The sequence below is a fragment of the Arachis stenosperma genome, chromosome 4 (genome assembly GCF_014773155.1).
Source record: "Arachis stenosperma cultivar V10309 chromosome 4, arast.V10309.gnm1.PFL2, whole genome shotgun sequence".
Classification (NCBI taxonomy): domain Eukaryota; kingdom Viridiplantae; phylum Streptophyta; class Magnoliopsida; order Fabales; family Fabaceae; genus Arachis; species Arachis stenosperma.
Window position 1 is genome coordinate 26,969,402 of NC_080380.1, and position 18,738 is coordinate 26,988,139.

At 39.2% G+C, this 18,738-nt stretch overlaps 1 non-coding gene across 1 annotated transcript; it reads right to left on the reverse strand.

Moving 5' to 3' along the window:
* Positions 1-13,967: 13,967 nt before the first annotated feature.
* LOC130977487 (small nucleolar RNA R71) lies at positions 13,968-14,071 on the reverse strand. Its single transcript, XR_009085176.1, has one exon. It is a non-coding gene; the product is annotated as a small nucleolar RNA R71 (small nucleolar RNA).
* Positions 14,072-18,738: the final 4,667 nt, after the last annotated feature.

Genomic DNA, 18,738 nt, shown 5'->3' on the forward strand with positions numbered 1-18,738 from the left:
TTTTAACTAAAAACTAATAAAAATATACTAAAAACTAACTAGATCATACTAAAAACATACTAAAAACAATGCCAAAAAGTGTACAAATTATCCGCTCATCACAGCTGTCAGAAAAATTTCTGAATCACTATTTCCCTCCAAAACGGATGACACAGCTAAGGCTAAGCATCCAAGGCTTCAAACAAGGAGATAATGAATCCATTTATGATGCCTGGGAGAGAAACAGAGAGATGCTAAGAAAATGCCCCTCTGAAATGTTTTCAGAATGGGTGCAATTAGACATCTTCTACTATGGGCTTATAGAAAAAGCTCAGATTTCTCTAGACCACTCAGCTGGTGGATCTATACATATGAGAAAAATGATTGAAGAAGCTCAGGAGCTTATGATACAGTTGCCAGAAATCAACATCTGTACCTAAGCAGTGAATCTTCCATGAAAGAAGAAGCTAAAACAATAACTGCAGAACTCAGTCCAGTGGATCAGGCTAATGAATTCAATCAGCAATTAGATTTTCTAACTCAGCAGCAAGCCGAATTCAAGGAAATATTACAGGAAACAAGAATGGCTAACAGGAATATGGAAGTACAATTAAAGCAGACAGAAAAGCAACTGTCAAAACAAATAGCAGAAGAATGCCAAGTGGTGGACGAAATTGTGATCATGCTTTGTATCATTCTATCTTTTGAGCTTTAGTATGGGTATACCCTTAGGGCACTGTTTATTTTCTTCACAATCTCGTTCAACTAACCAGCAAGTGTACTGGGTCGTCCAAGTAATAACCTTACGTGAGTAAGGGTCGAATCCACAGAGATTGTTGGTATGAAGCAAGCTATGGTCACCTTGCAAATCTCAGTTAGGCAGAAAAAAGGGGAATTGTAATTGTTGGAATAATTAATAAAAAGAAATAATAAAAGGATAGAAGACTTATGCAGATTCATTGGTAGGAATTTCAGATAAGCGGATGGAGATGCTGTAGAGCTCTCGGACGCCTGCTCTCCTATTCCTTCTACTCAGTCCTTCTTACTCCTTTCCATGGCAAACTTTGTATAGGGGTTCACCATCAACTGTGGCTACTTTCATTCCTCTCGGGGAAATATCCTATGCGGCTGTCACTCGCATAGCTAACCAGTCTGGAGGCATCACCCATGGCTGATGGCTACATCCCATCCTCGCAGTGAAAACTATGCTAACGCACTCTGTCACAGTACGGCTAATCACTGGTTGGTTCCCGCTCCTACTGGAATAGAATCCCTCTTTTGCGTCTGTCACTGACGCCCAGCAGGTTAAAGTTTGAAGCACGTCACAGTCATTCATTACCGGAATCCTACTCGGAACACCACAGACAAGGTTGGACTTTCCGGATTCCCAGGATCCTACTCGGAATACCACAGACAAGGTGAGACTTTCCGGATCCTCATAAATGCCGCCATCTATCTAGCTTATACCACGAAGATTCTGTTGGGGAATCTAAGAGATACACATTCAAGCTCTGTTGCATGTAGAACGGAAGTGGTTGTCAATCACGCGCGTTCATAAGTGAGAATAATAATGAGGGTAATTTTGACTCATCACATTCATCATGTTCTTGGGTACGAATGAATATCTTGGAATAAGAATAAAAGAGAATTGAATAAGAGAAGATAGAATTTCATTAATACTTGAGGTACAGCAGAGCTCCACACCCTTAATCTATGGTGTGCAGAAACTCCACCGTTGAAAATACATAAGCAAAAGGTCCAGGCATGGCCGAATGGCCAGCCCCCTAAAACGTGATCACAGGATTCAAAATACAATCCAAGATGTCTAATACAGTAGATAAGTGTCCTATATATACTAGACTAGCTACTAGGGTTTACATGAGTAAGTAATTGATGCATAAATTCACTTCCGGGGCCCACTTGGTGTATGCTTGGGCTGAGCTTGATCAATCCACGTGTAGAGGCATTTCTTGGCGTCAAACTCCAGGTTATGACGTGTTTTGGGCGTTCAACTCCGGATAATGACGTTTTTCTGGCGTTTAACTCCAGACAGCAGCGTGTACTTGGCGTTTAACGCCAAGTTACGTCGTCATTCTTCGAATAAAGTATGAACTATTATATATTGCTGGAGAGCCCTGGATGTCTACTTTCCAACGCCGTTGAGAGCGCGCCATTTGAAGTTCTGTAGCTCCAGAAAATCCATTTCGAGTGCAGGGAGGTCAGATTCCAACAGCATCAGCAGTCCTTTTGTCAGCCTTCTTCAGAGTTTTGCTCAAATCCCTCAATTTCAGTCAGAATTTACCTGAAATCACAGAAAAACACACAAACTCATAGTAAAGTCCAGAAATGTGAATTTAACATAAAAACTAATGAAAACATCCCTAAAAGTAGCTTGAACTTACTAAAAACTATATAAAAACAATGCCAAAAAGCGTATAAATTATCCGCTCATCACAACACCAAACTTAAATTGTTGCTTGTCCCCAAGCAACTGAAAATCAAATAGGATATAAAGAAGAGAATATACTATAAAGTCCAAAATATCAATGAATATTAATTTAATTAGATGAGCGGGACTTGTAGCTTTTTGCTTCTGAACAGTTTTGGCATCTCACTTTTTCCTTTGAAGTTTAGAGTGATTGGCTTCTCTAGGAACTTAGAATTTCAGATAGTGTTATTGACTTTCCTAGTTAAGCATGTTGATTCTTGAACACAGCTACTTTATGAGTCTTGGCTGTGGCCCTAAGCACTTTGTCTTCCAGTATTACCACCGGATACACAAATGCCACAGACACATAACTGGGTGAACCTTTTCAGATTGTGACTTAGCTTTGCTAAAGTCCCCAGTTAGTGGTGTCCAGAGCTCTTAAGCACACTCTTTAGCTTTGGATCACGACTTTAACCATTCAGTCTCAAGCTTTTTGCTTGGACCTTCATGACACAAGCACATGGTTAGGGACAGCTTGATTTTAGCCGCTTAGGCCTGGATTTTATTTCCTTGGGCCCTCCTATCCATTGATGCTCAAAGCCTTGGATCCTTGCTAAAATTTTTGCCACTTTTTTTTTTTTTCACTGCTTTTTCTTGCTTCAATTTCATGATGTTTTTCAGATCATCAATAACATTTCTCTTTGTTCATCATTCTTTCAAGAGCCAACAATTTTAACACTCATAGACAACAAGATCAAAAATATGCACTGTTCATTCATTCATTCAGAAAACAAAAATTATTGCCACCACATCAATATAATTAAATTAAATTCACTAATAATTTTCGAAAATTATGTACTTCTTGTTCTTTTGAATTAAAACATTTTTCTTTTAAGAGAGGTGAAAGACTAATGGATTTTATTCATAGCTTTAAGGCATGGTTTACACACTAATGATCATGAAGTAGAGACACAAAAACATAGATAAACATAACACTTAAAAACCGAAAACAGAAAGAAAATAAAGAACAAGGAATGAATCCACCTCTAGTGGCGTCTTCTTCTTGAGGGACCAATGATGTTCTTCAACTCTTCTATGTCCCTTCCTTGCCTTTGTTGCTCCTCCCTCATTGCTCTTTGATTTTCTCTTGTTTCTTGAAGAGTGAGGGCGTGTTCATGGTGTTCCACCCTTAATTGTTCCACGTTTTGGCTCAAGTCTTCTAAGGAGGTACTGAGTTGCTCCCAATAGTTGTTGGGAGGAAAGTGCATTCCATGAGGCATTTGTTGATGAACTTCCTCATGTTCTCCTTGGGGGCCGTGAGGAACTTCCCTTGTTTGCTCCATCCTTTTCTTGGTGATGGGCTTGTCTTCTTCAATAGAGACATCTCCATCTATGATAACTCCGGCTGAATAACATAGATGGCATATGAGGTGGGGGAAGGCTAGCCGTGCCAAGTATGAAGGCTTGTCAGCTATTTTGTAGAGTTCATTAGAGATGACTTCATGAACCTCTACCTCCTCTCCAATCATGATGCTATGAATCATGATGGCCCGATCTACAGTAACTTCAGATCGGTTGCTTGTAGGGATGATGGATCTTTGGATGAACTCCAACCATCTCTAGCTACAGGCTTGAGGTCCAGTCTTCTTAGTTGGACTGGTTTGCCTTTGGAGTCTACTCTCCATTGGGCGCCTTCCACACAAATGTCCATTAGGACTTGGTCCAACCTTTGATTGAAGTTGACCCTTCTTGTGTAGGGGCGTTCATCACCTTGCATCATAGGTAAATGAAACACCAATCTCACATTTTCCGGACTAAAATCCAAGTATTTCCCCCTAACCATGGTGATATAGTTTTTCGGACTTGGGTTCATACCTTGGTCATGGTTTCTAGTGATCCATGCATTGGCATAGAACTCTTGAACCATTAAAATTCCAACTTGTTGTATGGGGTTGGCTATGACTTCCCAACCTCTTCTTTGAATTTCAAGTCGGATTTCCGGATACTCATTCTTCTTGAGTTTGAAAGGGACCTCATGGATCACTTTCTTCTTTGCCACAACATCATGGAAGTGGTCTTGGTGGCTTTTGGAGATGAATCTCTCCTTCTCCCATGACTCGGAAGTGGAAGCTTTTGCCTTCCCTTTTCCTTTTCTTGAGGAAACTCCGGTCTTGGGTGCCATTGATGGTGAATGAAAAATTAAAAAGCTTAAGCTTTTACCACACCAAACTTAAAATTTTGCTCGTCCTCGAGCAATAAAAGAAAAGAAAAGTAGAAGAAGAAGAAGAGAATTTGGAGGAGTGGGAGAGAAGTGTTTCGGCTATATGAGAGAAGAAGGGATATGTGTTGTGTGAAAATGAAGAAGAAAGGTGAGGTATTTATAGGGAGAGGGGGGGTTGGGTTTCGGCCATTTTGGGTGGGAAAGGGTGGGAAATTGAATTTGAATTTTAGGAGGGTAGGTGGGGTTTATGGGGAAGAGGAGGTTGATGTGAATGGTGAATGGGGTAATTGGGAAGAGGAATTGAGGTGATTGATGAAGAAGATTGGGAATTGTGACATGGGGAATCACATCACAAAAACTAGGATTAGAAAGTAAAGTGGGAATATGTTTGGTGGGGATCCTGTGGGGTCCACAGATCCTGAGGTGGGGATCCTGTGGGGTCCACAGATCCTGAGGTGAAAACAAATACCATTCCTTCACCATATAGGCATGTAACATGCCTACATGCATCATTCTGGCGTTCAAACGCCCATTGGTGCATGTTCTGGGCGTTAAACGCCCATGTTATGCATGTTCCTGGCGTTGAACGCCAGTTTCAAGCTTGTTTCTGGCGTTCAGCGCCAGATTGTCCTCTGTGTGCGCATCCTGGCGTTAAACACCAGGTTGTTGCTTGTTTTGGGCGTTCAGCGCCAGAAAGATGCTCTGTTCTGGCGTTGAACGCCAGCCAGATGCATCTTTTGGGCGTTGAACGCCAGCTCGTGCGTCCCCAGGGTGAAAAAAATTTTTTTCTTCTGTTTTTGACTCTGTTTTTAATTTTTTTGATTTTTTCGTGACTCCTTATGATCATGTACCTAATAAAACACAAAAATAACAAAGAAACAAAATAAAATAAAATTAGATAAATAAAATTGGGTTGCCTCCCAACAAGCGCTTCTTTAATGTCAATAGCTTGACAGTGGCTCTCATGGAGCCACAAGGTGATCAGGTCAACTTAAGTGTGGTATTCCCAACACCAAACTTAGAGTTTGGATATGGGGTTTGAACACCAAACTTAGAGTTTGGTTGTGGCTTCACAACACCAAACTTAGAGTTTGACTGTGTGGGCTCTTCTTGACCTTGAACTGAGAGAAGCTCTTCATGCTTACTCTCTTTTGTCACAGAGGGATGGCCATGTGCCTTAAACACAAGGTAGTCCCCATTCAATTGAAGGACTAACTCTCCTCTGTTGACATCTATCACAGCTCCTGCTGTGGCTAGGAAAGGTCTTCCTAGGATGATGCATTCATCATCTTCTTTCCTAGTATCTAGGATTATGAAATCAGTAGGGATGTAAAGGCCTTCAACCTTCACTAGTACGTCCTCTACTAATTCATATGCTTGCCTCACTGACTTATCTGCCAGTTGTAATGAGAACAAGGCAGGTTGTACCTCAATAATCCCCAGCTTCTCCATTACAGAGAGTGGCATTAGATTTATCCCTGACCCCAGATCACATAGAGCTTTTTCAAAGCTCATGGTGCCAATGGTGCAAGGTATTAAGAACTTGCCAGGATCTTGTCTCTTTTGAGGTAGAGTTTTCTGAATCCAAGTATCTAGTTCACTAATGAGCAAGGGAGGTTCACTTTCCCAAGTCTCATTACCAAACAGCTTGGCATTCAGCTTCATGATAGCTCCTAAGTATTGAGCAACTTGCTCTCCAGTTACATCTTCATCCTCTTCAGAGGATGAATAATCTTCAGAGCTCATGAATGGCAGAAGGAGATTTAATGGAATCTCTATGGTCTCTAGGTGAGCCTCATATTCCTCAGGATCCTTAATAGGAAACTCCTTCTTGCTTGAGGGACGTCCCAGGAGGTCTTCCTCACTAGGATTTTCGTCCTCCTCCTCCCTAGTGCATTCGGCCACTTTGATTAAATCAATGGCCTTGCACTCTCCTTTTGGATTCTCTTCTGTATTGCTTGGGAGAATACTGGGAGGAGTGTCAATAACTTTCTTACTCAGCTGGCCCACTTGTGCTTCCAGATTTCTGATGGACGATCTGGTTTCATTCATGAAACTGAAAGTGGCCTTTGACAGATCAGAGACTATATTGGCTAAATTAGAATTATTTTGTTCAGAATTCTCTGTCTGTTGCTGAGAAGATGATGGATATGGCTTGCTATTGCCTAGCTTATTGCGTCCACCATTGTTAAAACCTTGTTGAGGTTTTTGTTGATCCTTCCATGAGAAATTTGGATGACTTCTCCATGATGAGTTATAGGTGTTTCCATAAGGTTCACCCATGTAATTAACCTCTGCCATGGCAGGGTTCTCAGGATCATAAGCTTCTTCAGAAGCTGCCTCTCTATTACTGTTGGATGCATGTTGCAATCCATTCAGATTTTGAGAGATTATGTTGACCTGTTGTGTCAACATTTTGTTCTGAGCCAATATGGCATTCAGAGCATCAATTTCAAGAACTCCTTTCTTCTGAGGTACTCCATTATTCATGGAATTCCTCTCAGAGGTGTACATGAACTGGTTGTTTGCAACCATGTCAATGAGTTCTTGAGCCTCTTCAGGCGTTTTCTTCAGGTGAATAGATCCACCTGCAGAATGATCCAATGACATTTTCGAAAATTCAGAGAGACCATAATAGAATATATCCAATATGGTCCATTCTGAAAACATGTCAGATGGACATCTTTTGGTCAGCTGCTTGTATCTTTCCCAAGCTTCATAGAGGGATTCACCATCTTTTTGTTTGAAGGTTTGAACATCCACTCTCAGCTTGCTCAGCTTTTGAGGAGGAAAGAATTTATCTAAGAAGGCAGTGACCAGCTTATCCCATGAGTCCAGGCTATCCTTGGGTTGTGAATCCAACCATATTCTAGCTCTGTCTCTTACAGCAAAAGGGAAAAGCATGAGTCTGTAGACTTCAGGATCAACTCCATTCGTCTTTACAGTCTCACAGATCTGCAAGAACTCAGTTACAAACTGATAAGGATCTTCAGATGGAAGTCCATAAAACTTGCAGTTTTGTTGCATTAAAGCAACTAGCTGAGGTTTCAGCTCAAAGTTATTGGCTCCAATGGCAGGGATGGAGATGCTTCTTCCATCAAACTTGGACGTTGGCTTTGTGAAGTCACCAAGCATTCTCCTTGCATTATTATTTTCGGCTGCCATCTCCTTCTCTTGTTCTAATGTTTCTGAAAGGTTACCTTTAGAATAATTTAATTTAGCTTCTCTTAATTTTCTCTTCAGAGTCTTTTCAGGTTCTGGATCAACTTCAACAAGAGTGCCTTTATCCTTGTTCCTGCTCATATGAAAGAGAAGAAAACAAGAAAAGAAAGAGGAATCCTCTATGTCACAGTATAGAGATTCCTTTATGTTAGTAGAAAAAGAAAGGGGTAAAAGAATGAAGAAGGGGATTCGGAATTTTTGGATGAAGAGAGGTGGAGAGAAGTGTTAGTAATTAAACAATTAAATAGAAGAAGAAAAGAGAAGAAAAATTTCGAAAATAATTTTGAAAAAGGATTTAGTAATTTTCGAAAATTAGAGATAAAATATGATTGAAATTAAAATTTAAAACAATTAATTAATTAAAAAGAATTTTTGAAAAAGAGAGAGATATTTTCGAAAATAGAAGAGGGAGAAGTAGTTAGGTGGTTTTGAAAAAGATAAGAAACAAACAAAAAGTTAGTTAGTTGATTGAAAAAGATTTGAAATCAAATTTGAAAAGATAAGAAGATAAGAGGTTTAGACAAGATATTTTGAAATCAAATTTTGAAAAAGATAAAATTTTGAAAAGAATAAGATAAAAAGATAAGATAAAAATTTTAAGAAAAAGATATTTTGAAAAAGATTTAATTTTTAAAATGACTTAACTAACAAGAAACTACAAGATAAGATTCTAGAATTTAAAGATTGAACCTTTCTTAACAAGAAAGTAACAAACTTCAAATTTTTGAACCAATCACATTAATTGTTAGCTAATTTTTGAAAATATGATATAAAGATAAGAAAAAGATTTTTGAAAAATAATTTTTAAAATTTTCGAAAATAATAAAAAAAATGAAAAAGATATGATTTTTGAAAAAGATTTTGAAAATATAAGATTTTTAAAATTGAAATTTTGACTTGACTTGTAAGAAACAACTAATTTTAAAAATTTTTGACCAAGTCAACCCAAAATTTCGAAAATTTGGAGGGAAATAAGGAAAAGATATTTTTTTATTTTTAAATTTTTAAAGATGAGAGAGAAAAACAACAAAAATACTTAATGCATGAAATTTTTAAATCAAAATAATGAATGCATGCAAGAATGCTATGAATGTCAAGATGAACACCAAGAACACTTTGAAGATCATGATGAACATCAAGAACATAATTTTGAAAAATTTTTAATGCAAAGAAAACATGCAAGACACCAAACTTAGAAATCTTTAATGCATGGACTCTAACAAACGAAAAATGCATATGAAAAACAACAAACAACACAAAACAAGAAAACATCAAGATCAAACAAGAGGACTTATCAAGAACAACTTGAAGATCATGAAGAACACTATGAATGCATGGGATTTTCGAAAAATGCAAGAAAAATTTTTAGAAGCATGCAATTGACACCAAACTTAAAATTTGACTCAAGACTCAAACAAGAAACACAAAATATTTTTGATTTTTATGATTTTCTAAAATTTTTTTGTATTTTTATTAAATTTTTCGAAAATAATGTTAGGAAAAACGAAAAAATAAAAGAAAAATTTTGAAAAAGATTTTTGAAAAGAAAATTACCTAATCTGAGCAACAAGATGAACCGTCAGTTGTCCATACTCGAACAATCCCCGGAAACGGCGCTAAAAACATGGTGGATGAAATTGTGATTCATATTCTTTAAGTTGTACTCATTGTAAAATTATGGAATTTGAAATTGGCACGAGTGATCACAACTCCGTTCAACTAACCAGCAAGTGTACTGGGTCGTCCAAGTAATAAACCTTACGTGAGTAAGGGTCGAACCCACAGAGATTGTTGGTATGAAGCAAGCTATGGTCACCTTGTAAATCTCAGTTAGGCAGATTAAAATGGTTTATGGGTTCGAAATAGAAATAAGAAAATAGATGAAATAATAAAAGGGATAGAATACTTATGCAGATTCATTGGTGGGAATTTCAGATAAGCATATGGAGATACTGTATGGCTCAGGGACGCCTGCTATCTTCCTGCTTCAACTCAATCCTTCTTACTCCTTTCCATGGCAAGCTCTGTATAGGGGTTCACCGTTCGACGATGGCTACTTTCAATCCTCTCGGGAAAATGGTCCTCTGCGGCTGTCACTCGCATGGCTAATCGTCTGGAGGCATCACCTGGTCGAAGGCTACATCCCATCCTCGCAGTGAAAACTACGCTCACGCGCTCTGTCACAGCACGGCTAATCACTGGTTGGTTCCCGCGCCTACTGGAATAGAATCCCTTGATTCTTTTGCGTCTGTCACTAACGCCCAGCACTTGCGAGTCTGATGAGCGGATAATTTGTACGCTTTTTGGCATTGTTTTTAGTATGTTTTTAGTATGATCTAGTTAGTTTTTAGTATATTTTTATTAGTTTTTAATTAAAATTCACTTTTCTGGACTTTACTATGAGTTTGTGTGTTTTTCTGTGATTTCAGGTATTTTCTGGCTGAAATTGAGGGACCTGAGCAAAAATCTGATCCAGAGACTCAAAAGGACTGCAGATGCTGTTGGATTCTAACCTCCCTGCACTCGAAGTGGATTTTCTGGAGCTAAAGAAGCCCAATTGGCGCGCTCTCAACGGCGTTGGAAAGTAGACATCCTGGGCTTTCCAGAAATATATGATAGTCCATACTTTGCCCAAGATTTGATGGCCCAAACTTGCGTTCAAAGTCACCTCAAGAAATTCCAGCGTTAAACGCCGGAACTGGCACCTAATTGGGAGTTAAACGCCCAAACTGGCATAAAAGCTGGCGTTTAACTCCAAGGAGAGTCTCTACACGAAAATGCTTCATTACTCAGCCCAAGCACACACCAAGTGAGCCCGGAAGTGGATTTTTATGTCATTTACTCATCTTTGTACACCTTAGGCTACTAGTTTTCTATAAGTAGGACCTTTTACTATTGTATTTGATATAGAGAGAATCATCTTGGTAGCTATCTTTGAGTTTTATGCTATCTTAGATCATTTGGGAGGCTGGCCTCACGGCCATGCCTAGACCTTGTTCTTATGTATTTTCAACGGTGGAGTTTCTACACACCATAGATTAAGGTGTGGAGCTCTGCTGTACCTCGAGTATTAATGCAATTACTATTGTTCTTCTATTCAATTCCGCTTGTTCTTTGTCCAAGATATCACTTGTTCTTCAACTTGATGAAGGTGATGATTGACACTCATCATCATTCTCACCTATGAACAAAGTGACTGACAACCACTCTTGTTCTACAAGCATACGAGGCTTAGTGAATATCTCTTGGATTCTTTAACCGGAATCTTCGTGGTATAGGCAAGAACTGATGGCGGCATTCAAGAGAATCCGGAAGGTCTAACCTTGTCTGTGGTATTCTGAGTAGGATTCAATGATTGAATGACCGTGACGTGCTTCAAACTCCTAGCAGGCGGGGCGTTAGTGACAGACGCAAAAGGATCGATGGATTTTATTCCGGCCTGACCGAGAACTGACAGCTGAATTCCGCTATGCTGTGACAGAGCATATGCTATCGTTTTCACTGAGAGGATGGGAGGTAGCCACTGACAACGGTGAAACCCTACACGAGCTTGCCATGGAAAGTAGTAAGAAGGATTGGATGAAGACAGTAAGAAAGCAGAGAGACGGAAGGGAAGGCATCTTCATTTGCTTATCTGAAGCTCTCACCAATGATATACATAAGTATCTCTATCTTTATCTTTATGCTTTATTCGTTTATCACTATACCCATTTGAGTCTGCCTGACTGAGATTTACAAGGTGACCATAGCTTGCTTCATAGCAACAATCTCCGTGGGATCGACCCTTACTCACGTAAGGTATTACTTGGACGACCCAGTGCACTTGCTGGTTAGTTGTGCGAAGTTGTGTTTATGCCATGGTATTGAGCACCAAGTCTTTGGAGCCATTACCGGGGATTGTTTGTGTATTGAAAAGTATTGATCACAATTTCGTGCACCAAGTTTTTGGCGCCGTTGCCGGGGATTGTGTTCTTGTGTATGGACAACTGACGGTTCATCTTGTTGCTTAGATTAGGTATTTAATTTTTTTCAAAATTCTTGAAGATGAATTCTAGAGTTTCATGATGATTTGTTGAAATCTGGCTGGCTGAGAAGCCATGTCTAATCTCATTGGACCGAGGTTTCAACTTATCATCACAGAAGCTTGTTGATTTTTTTTATCAATCTTGCTTTTGGAGCAGTGATCTGCTAAGGCTTGGCTGGCCTTTGGCCATGTCTAGTGTTTTGGACCGAAGCTTTCTTTGAAAGCTTGGCTGGCTGTGAAGCCATGTCTAATTCCTGGACCGGAGTCTTAGACTAGCATTGCACTGATTCCTGGAATTCTCATTAAGAATTTTGATATCTTTTTCCACTTAATTTTCGAAAATCACAAAAAAAATTTTTTACAAAATCATAAAAACCAAAAATATTTGATGTTTCTTGCTTGAGTCTAGTGTCTCATCTTAAGTTTGGTGTCAATTGCATGCATTCATTCATGTGTCTTAAGATCTTCAAATAATTCTTGATGATTTCTTACTCTGATCTTTAAATTCTTTTGACTTGAATGTTTATGTGTCTCATATAGTGTCAATAGTATACAAACTGCTAAGTTTGGTGTCTTGCATGCATTGTTATTTGATTCTTGTTGCATTTTGATTGTTAAAAATCCAAAAATATTTTTAATTTGTGTCTTTTCAAGTCAATAACACAAAGAATTGAAGATTCAGAACATACTGCAGAGGAATTATACAGAAAAAGCTGAGCATTCGAAAATGCCCAGTGAAGAAGACAGACTGGCGTTTAAACGCCAGCCAGGTACCTGGTTGGGCGTTTAACGCCCAAAAAGGGTGCATTTTGGGCGTTAAACGCCAGAATGGATACCATTCTGGGCGTTTAACGCCAGGATGGCAAAGGGGAAAGATTTTGTTTTCAAAATCAATTTTTTTCAAGTTTTCAAAGTTTTTCAAAATCAAATCTTTTTCAAATCATATCTTTTCAATCAAATGTTTTCAAAATCAATTTCTTTCCTTTTTCAAAGATACTTACTAACAATTAATGATTTGATTGAACATCTCAAGTATATTGCCTTTTCTGTTGAGAAAGGTTTAATGTTTGAATCATATCTTTTCTTGTTAGGCAAGTCATTTATTTTTAAATCAAATCTTTTTAAAAATTGTTTTCAAATCATATCTTTTAAAATTGTTTTCAAATCAAATCTTTTTAATCATATCTTCTTAACCACATCTTTTTCAAAATAAGTCTTCAATCAAATCTTTTTAATTTCTAATTTCAAAATCTTTTTCAAAAATCACTTGATTTCTTTCTCACTTTTATTTTCGAAAATCAATTAAGTGTTTTTCAAAATGTTTTCCAAATCTTTTTAATTTAATTTTCAAAAATTACCTTCCCCTCTTCCCACATCCTTCTATTTATGGAGTATTACTCCTTCTTAATGCACAATTCGAACTTTATCCAATTAAAGTTCGAATTCTTCCCCTTCTTCTTTCTTCTATTTTTCTTTTCCTCTGACACCTCAAGGAATCTCTATACTGTGACATAGAGGATTCCATATCTTCTTGTTCTCTTCTCTTTCATATGAGCAGGAGCAGAGACAAAGGCATTCTTGTTGAAGCTGACCCTGAACCTGAAAGGACCTTGAAGAGAAAGCTAAGAGAAGCCAAAGCACAACTCTCTTTAGAGGACCTGACCGAATTCTTCAAAGAAGAAGAACTCATGGCAGCCGAAAATAACAACAATGCCAACAATGCAAGGAAGGTGCTGGGTGACTTTACTGCACCTACTCCTGACTTCTATGGGAGAAGCATCTCTATCCCTGCCATTGGAGCAAACAACTTTGAGCTTAAGCCTCAGTTGGTTTCTCTACTGCAACAGAATTGCAAGTTCCATGGACTTCCAATGGAAGATCCACATCAGTTTTTAGCTGAGTTCTTGCAAATCTGTGACACAGTCAAGACTAATGGGGTTGACCCTGAGGTCTACAGACTGATGCTATTCCCTTTTGCTGTAAGAGACAGAGCTAGAATATGGTTGGACTCTCAACCTAAGGATAGCCTGGACTCTTGGGAAAAGCTAGTCAATGCCTTCTTGGCAAAGTTCTTTCCACCTCAAAAATGGAGTAAGCTTAGAGTGGAAGTCCAAACCTTCAGACAGAAGGATGGAGAATCCCTCTATGAAGCTTGGGAAAGATACAAACAATTGATCAGAAAATGTCCATCTGACATGCTTTCTGAATGGAGCATCATAGGTATTTTCTATGATGGTCTCTCTGAACTATCTAAGATGTCTTTGGATAGCTCTGCTGGAGGATCTCTTCATCTGAAGAAGACGCCTACAGAAGCTCAAGAGCTCATTGAAATGGTTGCAAATAACCAATTCATGTTCACTTCTGAAAGAAATCCTGTGAACAATGGGACAAGTCAGAAGAAAGGAGTTCTTGAGATTGATACTTTGAATGCCATTTTGGCTCAGAACAAGATATTGACTCAACAAGTCAATTTGATTTCTCAAAGTCTGTCTGGAATGCAAAATGCACCTGGCAGTACTAAGGATGCTTCATCTGAGGAAGAAGCTTATGATCCTGAGAACCCTTCAATTGAAGAGGTGAACTACCTAGGTGATACGTAAAAATTAAATTTCACGTATGACCGGCAAGTATACCGGGTCGTATCAAGTAGTAAAACTCACTTAGAGTGAGGTCGATCCCACGGAGATTGGTAGATCAAGCAACTTTAGTTAAATGGTAGATTTAGTTAAGCGAATAAGATTTTGATTTTGTGATTAATGTAACTTTTGAACATAATTGCAAGAATTTAAATGGCAAGGAATGTAAAGAACTAGAAGATAGAAATAAAAAGAAAGTAAATAACTGAAACTTAAATTGCAAGAAACTTAAATGACAACAAAGATAAATGGTAATGAACTAAAATGTGCAGAAAATTAAAGAACATAAGAGTAAATAGCAAGAATTAAAGTAACAAAATGTAAATGACAAGAATAGTAAATTGACAGAATGTAGAAGGGAATTGGGTTGTGGAAATTAAACAACTAGAAGCAATAGAGGTAAGAATTGATGGTAGAGAGGATCATTAGGATCAGAGATGCTAATTTTCATGAATTGATGTTAGTCAAATCTTCCTCAATCATGGGTATAGATCCATGGCAAGTGGTTGATTGAACCCCAATCTCTTGGTGATTCAATCTCTCTCAACATAGCCAATTGCCACTCTCGTGATCTAATTGTTCATGAGAAGAGATGAAGCTTAAATCTAATCCAGCCACACAATTCCCAGAATCTCAACCATGGAGAGTTACATCTCACATACTAACCAAGGTATATTGATTGAGAGAATCATGAAAGGATGAACTCTAAACTGAATTATGTGGCTCATTTATCAAATTCACCACACAATTCTCATAGATTAACCCCTCTCTCGATGGTGGTTGAATCTTTGAAGAACAAGAGTTTCCTCTTTGGATCAACCTCATGAATTGAGGAGAAAAGAGGAGTTCATCAATCCATTGTAACTAGCAGAGCTCTTCCCCCTAATGAAAGTGGGGTTTAGTGAGTCATTGCTCCAATTTCAACAACAATTGCCATAAACAAGAATTAAACTCAGTGTCAAGGAAGAAGAAGAAGAAGAATGAAATGCTTAAAGATTGTAAATGAAGGAGAAAAGTTCCAATAGAAAAGCCAAAAATGAGCTTCTCGGGAGAGTACCCGGAAGTTCTTACAAAGCCAAGTAAAAAGTGCTAAAAGTGAATAAAAATGCTAAGTGTTAAAAAATAATCAAAAGTGTAAAAGTCCCCCACAAGTACATCAATCTCTTCTATTTATACTACTCTAAAACTCTTCAGAGATCTTCAATTTGGGTTAGCAATGTGGGCTTTCTCATTGTTGAATTCTTGGCTCAATTGGAGGTGTTTTGGCCTTTGTGATGAATAGGGGAAGTAGAGCAAGTTGGCACCAATTCTGGCCCATTGATGGGCGTTGTTGGCAATAACTCAGGCCTTAGTGCACGTTGGCAACGTGCATGCCAATTTCCTGGGCATGAAGTATGAGACTTGGGCGTTGCTAGCCCAAGTTGTTGCCAACAACTTGCTTTTCCTCTTCTTGGCCTTACTTTCATGCTAAATGTAGCCCAGAATTTGAGTGTCAACCTTCAGCTTCAATATGGATTATTATGCATCATTGGAAAGCTCTTGATGTCTATTTTCTAATGCCACTGGAATCACCTCAATTGGACTTTCCTAGCTCAAGTTATGGTTCCTCAAAGAAGGTAAGGTCAAGCTGCCAAGTTGTTGCCAAGTTGTTGTGAATAACGCACCCTCAACCCCAAGTTGGCAACGTGCCCATGCATCACTCTCCCAAGGCAGGGGCTTGAGGCTGGCGTTGTTGCAAAACACGCCCCCTTAATGCACGTTGGCAACGTGCTCGATCCCACATCCAAGGCTCATCTCTAGCTCCCTTGAATTTCACTTCATGTTCTTGTTTTTAGGGTCTAAAGATGACTCTGGTTTGGCTTCAATCTTGTGCTCCACCATAGACTATTATATATGGTTGGAAAGCTCTGAATGTCAGCTTTCCAACGCAACTGAAAGCACTCAATTTGGATCTCTGTAGCTCAAGATATCTTCGATTGAAGAGGACATGGTCAGGCTGCCTTGTTGGAGTTGTTGTGAATAACGCCCATACATTTCAAGTTAGCAACGTGCACCATAATTTCCTGGCATTGTTGTGAATAACTCCTTCTCTTTAGCACGTTGGCAACGTGCTCGAGCCCTTCTCAAGGCTCCATGCTTGCTTCCTGGCGTTGGCAACGTGCATGGCAAGGCCATTGGGCGTTGGCAACGTGCATGGTGCATCTCCCTGGCGCTAGCAACTTGGATGGTGCCTTGATTGGCGTTGGCAACGCGGATGGTGGGCTGATGGGCGTTTGCAACGCCGTTGGTGCGCCATTGGGCGTTTGGCAACCTGGTTGGTGCGCCATTGGGCGTTTGGCAACCTGGTTGGTGCGCCATTGGGCGTTGGCAACCTGGTTGGTGCGCCAAGACTTGGTGCCAAAATTTGCTTGTGTGTGGCGTTGGCAACGCCCATCTAGCGTTGGCAACGTGGTTGAGCTTGCTTCCCATGGTGCCAAAGTTGCTTGGTGTGTGGCGTTGGCAACGCCCATCTAGCGTTGGCAACGTGGTTGAGCTTGCTTCCCATGGTGCCAAAGTTGCTTGGTTGTGTGGCGTTGGCAACGCCCTCCTCAAGTTGGCAACGTGGTTGAGCTTGCTCCAGGGCCAGGCTTGTGTGTGTGGCGTTGCCTTCAACAACGCCCATAGTTCTTGGCGTTGGCAACGCCCTCGACACTCCTTCATGGCTCAAGTTCCTTGTTTGTGTGGGCGTTGGCAACTTGGTTCTAGAGTTGGCAACGCCAACTTTGCTTCCAGGGCTGCCAAACTTGCTTGTGTTGTGGCGTTGGCAACTTGGTTCTAGAGTTGGCAACGCCAACTTTGCTCCTTCCAGGTCAAGCTTGCCTTGTGTTGTGGCGTTGGCAACGTGGATCTCAAGTTGGCAACGCCAACTTTGCTCCTTGGTTGCCTCCAGGACCAAGCTCTTTGTGTGTGGGCGTTGTCCTCAATAACGCACACTATATCCAAGTTGGCAACGCCAACTTCATTTTCCTGGCGTTGGCAAGAATAACGCCCCTTGTATCCAAGTTGGCAACGCCAACTTCTTGCCCAGCTTGCATCATTCTTGCTTCCATGCTTCCTTGTCTCATCACCTATCATCAACAAGGGAAATAGCTTCAAAGTCTTACCAATTCATGCAATAAATTTCATGAGATTCATTCATATATGCATTCCTTAAAACATTTGCATGAATTTGGCTAGAATTAACATGTTCCTTGATATCATCATGCATGGAAACAAAACTCATAAAAGGACTTGTTTATTTAGGGAAAATGAGCGAAATTAAGCTAAAACTAACTAAACTAACTAACTAATAATGCAAATATGCATTTGCATCACAACACCAAACTTAAAGTATTGCTTGTCCTCAAGCAAAATATACAGGATTTTGTCACAAGAATTTAAGATGTAAGACTTGAATGTTCTTCCAGAGAGTAATTTTCATTGAGCATATTGTCCTCACTTGTGTAGTCATTAATTTATTGTAATTGAACACAACTATTCAACTTTTTCAATTAAAATGCTTGCTTCACTACTAAATTGGTTAACTTCACTAGACTTCTTTCATACCTTAGCACATGATCCTTGAACCAAATTTTTTTTTTTTTTGCTTATTTCTTTTTCCTTCTTTTTTTCTCCTTTTTTTTTCTTTCAATTAAGCTCGAAATCTTGTCTTAAGGCGGCTCTTTAGCATAAGCTTTCAATCAACAATCCCAAACCAGTTGGTTCAAGTTGTTAAGTGTTGAGACACTCTTAAAGATTTACTCACTCAAGCCTCTTTCCTTAACACATTCAGTCACAGGCATATAACATTGAAATCTTGTTTGGACAGTGGTGTCCAGCACCTCTTTGGGTTGCTAAATGTTCTGTTATAGAGCTACTCTTGATTGTGGGTTTTCAATCGATAATCCCGAGTTAGTTAACTCAAGTTACCGGGTGATGAAGCACCCCTCGGATTTACTAGCCCAAGTATGTCTCTTAACATCAATCACCACAGACACATATCCAACTTTTGTCATTGATGCCTAGCCTTTCATTCTATGTACTCTCTTTTCTTTATTGTCAAGGTTATTTGTGCTATTACTGTTAAAGTCTTTGTGATCCTTAACTAAACTAGTCTTGTATAAGCAAGCATTCTTTTGAAATCATTGAACATTGCTTCTTTCACAATAAACATACTAGCACTTTTCTCATGGGGCAACATGATTCTTTT